The sequence below is a fragment of the Drosophila innubila genome (assembly GCF_004354385.1).
Source record: "Drosophila innubila isolate TH190305 chromosome 3R unlocalized genomic scaffold, UK_Dinn_1.0 2_E_3R, whole genome shotgun sequence".
NCBI classification, from domain to species: Eukaryota; Metazoa; Arthropoda; class Insecta; order Diptera; family Drosophilidae; genus Drosophila; species Drosophila innubila.
The window spans coordinates 21,355,109-21,362,044 of record NW_022995380.1 but is presented as its reverse complement, the minus strand read 5'-3'; positions in this window follow the sequence as shown (position 1 = coordinate 21,362,044).

Sequence of the window (6,936 nt, the reverse complement as noted above, 5' to 3'; positions counted from 1 at the left end):
GGGGAGGTAGAGTAGGGTTAACATCGCCGTGCATTTGTCTTATCAGCCAGGTCCTGGCATTGGCATTGGCATTGCCAGTTCCCATTCCCAGTTCGAGTCCGACACATTTGCCTGACCATAATGAGCGGCAATTACCGCATTGGCCGCAATTTGCATTACACACTGCGAAAATGTTGCAATACCATTGAGGGGTGTGGCAGGAGGCGGCCGACTCGACACTGTGTGTGTAAACACTGTGCAATCTTTTATCAACAGCAACAACTACAACAACAGCAACAACAACAATAACAACAGACATGACAATGGCATTGGCAATAGGAATGAGAGATATTTAACTGCGCCTACTTGGGCGCCAAAAGGGAAATGGCATAAATGGTTAAAAACTCGTTCGGGGTTTGGTATATGACCTTAAATTTCATTTGACCTTATCTTTATTAATCAACAAGTGAAATATATATATTTTCTGATTTTAAATTAAGGAATGTACATAAAGAAATAAAAAACATTTTCTTTTAAAGTGTTTTATAGTAAATTTTGAGAAAAGAATTGAAAGACATAAGGTACCATATAATAACAGAGAGTGTGCTTATAAATATGGTCACTCTGTCAATTTTTCTCAGGGTTTTTCAATAAGAAGATATATTTTGAGAGTAGTGCTGAAGGTTTCAAAATTTATAAAAAATTCTGAAGTTAATTTTGGAAATCCTTCACTGGAAGAATATCTTATAGTAAAGATACATTCACAAATAAACAGTTAGTTATTCACATTCATAAGAAACAGGAAAACATTTTTCTCAGCCATTCAAGTGAGTGAGTGAGTGGCGCCTCAATCTTGGTAAACCTCAAGCAGCTTGAGCTTAATCCAACTAAGTTGCTTCAATTTAAATACCGCTAAATCAACAACTGCCACTTTATATGGAGCCCAAGAAAGTAGACGAAAGACGTTCGTGGAATAAAAAGCACAAAATTAAATAAACTGTGAGTAAAATTAAAAGTAACAGAGGCAAAGCTAACAAACACACTGACTACACCTACACTCTGAGAGTATCTTCACTTCCTTTACTCCTGTTTTTCTTTATTCCTTCCCTCTTCCCTTCTTCATTCCCGTGTCAGCTCATTCAGCGAGCACTTGAACAACTTTCGGCAGTGTGCTGAACATTTTTACGCTTCTTTTACTTCATTTTCAATGCATTTAACTTGAGTGACTCTTTAATCCTTGTAAGTATCTTAGCTTGAGTGGGCGTTGAGGAGGGAGAGGGGGCGTGGCAATACACCGTTGCCTTTCAAGTTGCCTTGGCATCTTCGTGCGCTCGTCTTGAACGCATTTTCAGCTACAATATTTATTTACCTTGCGCCTTTTGTGCCCACGTGCATCGTCTCCATCTTCGTCTCCATTTTCATCTGCGTCTCCATCCCCATCTTCGTCCTCGTCTTCGTCTTCGTCCTTGCCTTTGGCTGTTGCTGTCGTCGCCAAAGCTACGTGCAGCAGTTACAGCTTCAACTTCGAGTCCAGACTCCGACTCCGACTCAGTCTCAGTCTCAGTCTCTTATTTTGAGTCTTAGATCTGGCGTCTGCCACTTGGCATATTTTAAATACATTTCATGCGCTCCTGAATTTCGGTAGCTTGCTCCTTAAGGATATTTACTTCTTCAAAATATGTTTACTCGTGTTGTGCATATTTTAATCGTTTACTTTGCCGACGACTTTCAACATGGCAAATGTATCTCGTTGTGTGTTTTGTTGCTTGTTTAACTTGCGTTTAAGTTAAATAAGCCATGTGAGTCGAGTCGAATCGAGTCGAGTCCTGTCTGTCTTTAACTCCAGCCCGTTGTTTAGTTATTAGCATAATGTAGAGCATCCGTTAGCTGCTCATAATTGTTATAATATCGCAGCCACAAATTGCAAATTGCTGGCAAAGCTGCGACATAAATTAGACATCGCATCGCGACGCATAAATAACGCGAATGTTGCCGCGGGCCTCTAATATCCTTGCCTATCCTATCCTGTCCTGTTCTCTTTTGTCCTGGCTAATAGAAACATCCGCTGCAGTTATCTCACGTAGTCATGGCCACAAACAACGCGGACAATGGCCAGGAATATGATATAAGCCAGTGCCATGAACCAGACAATGCCACAAACAACAAAGTGGCAGAAGGCAAACAGGTGTTGGTTATTTATCTAGCTGTTGCCACCGACTGTGGCTATCCAGTGGTGCTGGTGGTGCCTTGTGAACAATTTTAATGAATTCTAATGAGCATAACGAAAGGGATACAGCTGCTGAAATAGATGAAGATACAGAAAAGTATGCGGAATACAGGTATACGAAAGATACAGATACAGAAAATGGTAGGACACATAGTAAAGATGTAGAAAAATGCACAGATGAAAGCACAAACACTAATAAAGATATAGACGAGACAAGCTCTTATAGGAAATTAATAAATATAGGGGATACATGTGTATGAGCAGATAAAGCTACAGATACATTTAGAGATACTTGAGGTAGTATAGATACTGCTAATTTTACAAAATTCATATATGTAAGTAGCTAGAAATATAAATCTACAGTTATAAATAAAGATACATACAGATAGATTTACAACATCAGATTGAGATACTTTGTAAAGTGCCTTGGGCAATTCATTAGCACACACGGCACACACTTCAACGCGCTTCAACTCCTTCCTTAGGTGTGCTGCAATTGCGTGTCTACACACACACACACTCACACACACTCTCACATACACAGCATAAGCAGCGTTTATATCAAAAGTTAGCTCACAAATAGCCAACGGCTTCTTAGCTTTATTTACAAAAGTTTTCGCTGCTTTTAAATAAGAGTGAGGACATGTAGCTAACAAGCAGCTTTAAATTTCTTTATTTATCTGAAGACAACTGACTGAGAGCTTTATTATTTTTCTTATTAAATTACACCCTTTTTTTAACTCGAAAGCTGTATAAGCTTTAAATATAAATAATCTTAACTAGTCAATTAAACTCCCACTTCTTTGACATTATATTAATTATAATATTTTTAGTTTTCAGACTATGCTAATTTGTTATAAATTCTGTTGATAATTTATTGATTATTTTGTACCAAAATTATCATAGGGCTTATCGAAGGTAACGATCATCAATCCCCAATTACTTTTTCCTCTCAAATATTTGCACTTTGATTGCCTCGCTTGTAACTAAACTTTGCCTAACATTTAACTCCAACTCTCACTTCATTTTCATATCCCTCAAAACCTTGGCACGGTGTGCTTGCCAAAATTATTTCAATTAAGTTTCTCCCTCCCTTCTTCATGCCTCTCAGCCCCTTTCAGTTGCGGACTTACTTTCATTAGTTGCGTTTGTTTTTGTTGCTGCCCCATTGAAATTTATTGTCAGGTTCGATGGCTGGCAAAGTTTTTATTGGACGCTTGACGGCAACTTGGAATTTGCCAGTTTCTTGTGTTGTTTGTTGGCTTTTGATTATTCAAATTAAGCTTAATTGTTAAGGTGGCTATAACAGCAGGAGGTTTACCAAAAGGATTACACCAGAAAATTTACTTGAATGGATGAGAAACTGCTTTAACTGAGTTTAAATTGAAAGTGGAAATTTTATTATTACAGTATTATTTAAAAAATGTAGATGTCTATTGAAAATTTAAGAACTGCAGTGCATTTTCCATGGAGAAAATAATGCTATAGATGTAATTGAAGCATTTAATATCGATTTATTTCTTTAAAAAAAATATTTGGACTTATAGAGTTTATAAAACTATGGAATAAATAAGATAATTTGAGCATTTCAAATTTGTGGCTATGTTTAAGTTTTGCAGAATATTTGAAACTATACGAAATGCAGCTAAAGAGGTTTCCTATGCAATCACTTTAGGGTTATTCTCAATTGTTATTTACACTTCAGTTGGTTTTATTTATAGTGCAGGCCTCAAAACGGAAACGCTTCAAGCGTCATTTTGTAAGAGTTTCTCTATGCATTTTTTGTGTACAAAAAATCATTTGCGGTGCACCTTTTTTTCTTGCAGTCACTGTCAATATCAATGTGCTCGAATATGCGGCACTTAGCTGGAAAAAATGTGGGAGTACAACGGAGATCGAGACAGGACTCTGACACAGTTGACCAACGCAAAATGGCGCGAAATTCGTGCATTAAATGGACTGTACTTCCGGTGTGTGAAATCGCTGCACACACACACACACACACACACACACACACACACACACACAATACAAATACTGCCACATATTGATGTCTATAGAGAGGCGAGTGGCCAACCATTGGGCCATGTTTTTCTGGCCATATGCGAGTTGCTGTTGTTTGTTTGTGGGCGCCAACAAAAGAGAAAAAAGGAGTAGAAAAATGTGGAAAATAGAAAAGCAACTGGAAATTTATGCCCATTGCAATAATCCATTTTTAGAGCCATCAACACACAGAACAAACACAACAACAACAACGACTACGACAACATCAACCGACAACCGACATTGAGGCCCTATTGTTTCCGCGCTAATTGTTTGGCTTTTTGACCAATTTGCCTGACTGCAAAGTGCTCCACTTTTTGGCCAATACGCGTGTGTGTGTGTGACTAATACACATGGCTGACAGTGAAGCTGCCGTCGCTTTTGACTACTGTATCTTGGCCTCAAACCCTCGCTAAATTCCAGCCTAAGGTCGCAGCTGTTGTGGAGATTGCAATTATTTTGCAAACAATGAAATTGTTGCTGCGTGTGCAAACATAAAATCAAATTGTATATAGGTGTGTGCAGCTGTTACACACAGTTACAGCAACAGTTACAGCTACAGATACAGATACAGATACATTTACGTTTTGTAGCTGTAGATACTTTGCGTTTGCTTTTGGTAAGGTGTCTGTGGACTCAGCTGGCATTTGAGCATTTGCCTTGATTTGATTTCAAGGGGGGATTCACCTATCTTCTTCTTATTGAGGGTTGCCAAGTCTATAGATATGCAAATGAGGGAACACAGACAACAGGTGATGTGCGCATAAAAAGCGTAAATCGATGGCGATGTAAGGAAAAACCATTAAATTCGCATACGTTTCGCTGTTGGCCAAGTTAATAAAGTGCAAATCGTAGCGCTGGCTAAATTAATCACTCGACTGTATATCAAAATAAACAGATCATGACAAATGCAGCAAGTAAATCGACGAGAACAACGCTCAACAGTCTGAAGAAATCTTTTGCAGTGTGCTTGTTCTTTTTTTTCTTGTTTTTGTCTCTGATTTTAATTAAAATCATTTCTGGCTGCACTTTTTTTCCACGTGAAATTCCGCAAAGCAGACGACAACATAGCCGCTGTCATGTTCGCTTGTCTAGCAATGTGTTTTCCTGGCCAGACCGAGACACCTCTTCCAACTCCTCCTCTCTCCCCTTTCCCCTACCTTCATCGCAGTTCCAACTCCAATTGCAGAGACAAAAGGCAAACGCATAAATTATGCTTTGTTGACAACGCGGACGAGTTTCGACTGAGTTTGAGGTGCCAAAGGTACAAAAACTATGCAACATTTCTTGGCAAACAGCACTTGTCGAATTGTTGTTGTTGCTGGTGTTGCAATGGTCTTTTAATTGTCGCAAGTTGCCATAAATTAGACATGCGTCTTGCGTGATTTAAACTGTTCTGAAACATTTAATGTTAATTTCGCTCTCTCTCTCTCTATCTGTTTATTTCTTAACCCTCAATGGTCAGCAGGTAATGCCCGATATGTTTATAATCATGCAACATCAGCTGCTGCTTCCTGCTAAGCATTAACATTAAAAAAAAAGACTACTTTCTGTTTTGGCCAACATTTTGGCAGACAGCCAATTGGGCAGACAAAAGTCAAAGGCATCTTTAAAGTTGCACCATTCTTTGGCAGCATCCCTTGTTGCCTTCTCCCTTTCTCTCTCTCTGTCTCTGTCACTGTCACTGTCTCTGTCTCTCTCTGTCTGTCAGTCTCACTCACCTCTTGCCGCATGTGGCGGCTGGCAAAATGTTTTGCATTTCAAATTGCATTTTAATCGCATTTCAACCTGAAATGCCATTAGACATAATTCGTTTAGCTGCATTTGTCGTTTGGCCAGCAAATCATTTCGATATGGACAGTGCCACGCCCACAGCACACAGCCCACAGCGCCCAGCGTTTCAATTCACTTGAACACAATTGCCAACCGCACGTAAATCAACTTTGTCATTGATTTCGGCTGCTCCAACTGACAGACGGACAGACAGACAGACGGACAGACAGACAGCCGGATACTGGACAGTAGATGGATGCATTGACGTACTGTCCAGATTATGCACATTGCATCCGCCTGCCTCAATCACAGTCACAATCCCAATCACAGTGAACACACACATTCACAGACCCATGTCAAATTTGTCATTTCGTAATTGATTGTGAGCTGATTTCAGTCGAGTTGCAGTTACAGACTGACATTTAATCAATTTATGCCTCTAATCAAATGAAATTCTAACAACAAACCATTTTCTGCATCTCATTTGGCACCTGCAACTTGCAACTTGTCGCCAGCTGTTGAGTGCAACGATTCACGATTGACGATTCACGATTGACGATTGACGATTGACAATTGACAAGTGATGTATAAATAAGTATTAGTTACAAGGTAAGTGGCCAACGTGTTGAAAGGCAGGTCAGCGACAGTCCAAGTGATTTGGCAGCAAAAGTCTATCAAATCTATTAAGCAAACAATACACACAGACACAGACAACAAGCAACAACAATCTGTATGCCTACAAAAAAATTTAAATATAGCTTAAATCTCAGCGCACACTCGCAAACGCAAACGCATTCGCATTTTCATTCTCATTTATCGATTTTCTCAAGCATCTACATTGTTAAAAGAAATAAAGAAAAAAAATTACAAGACTGCTCTATTTGTGAGTGCTCGACGGCAGGATACTCTAGTCT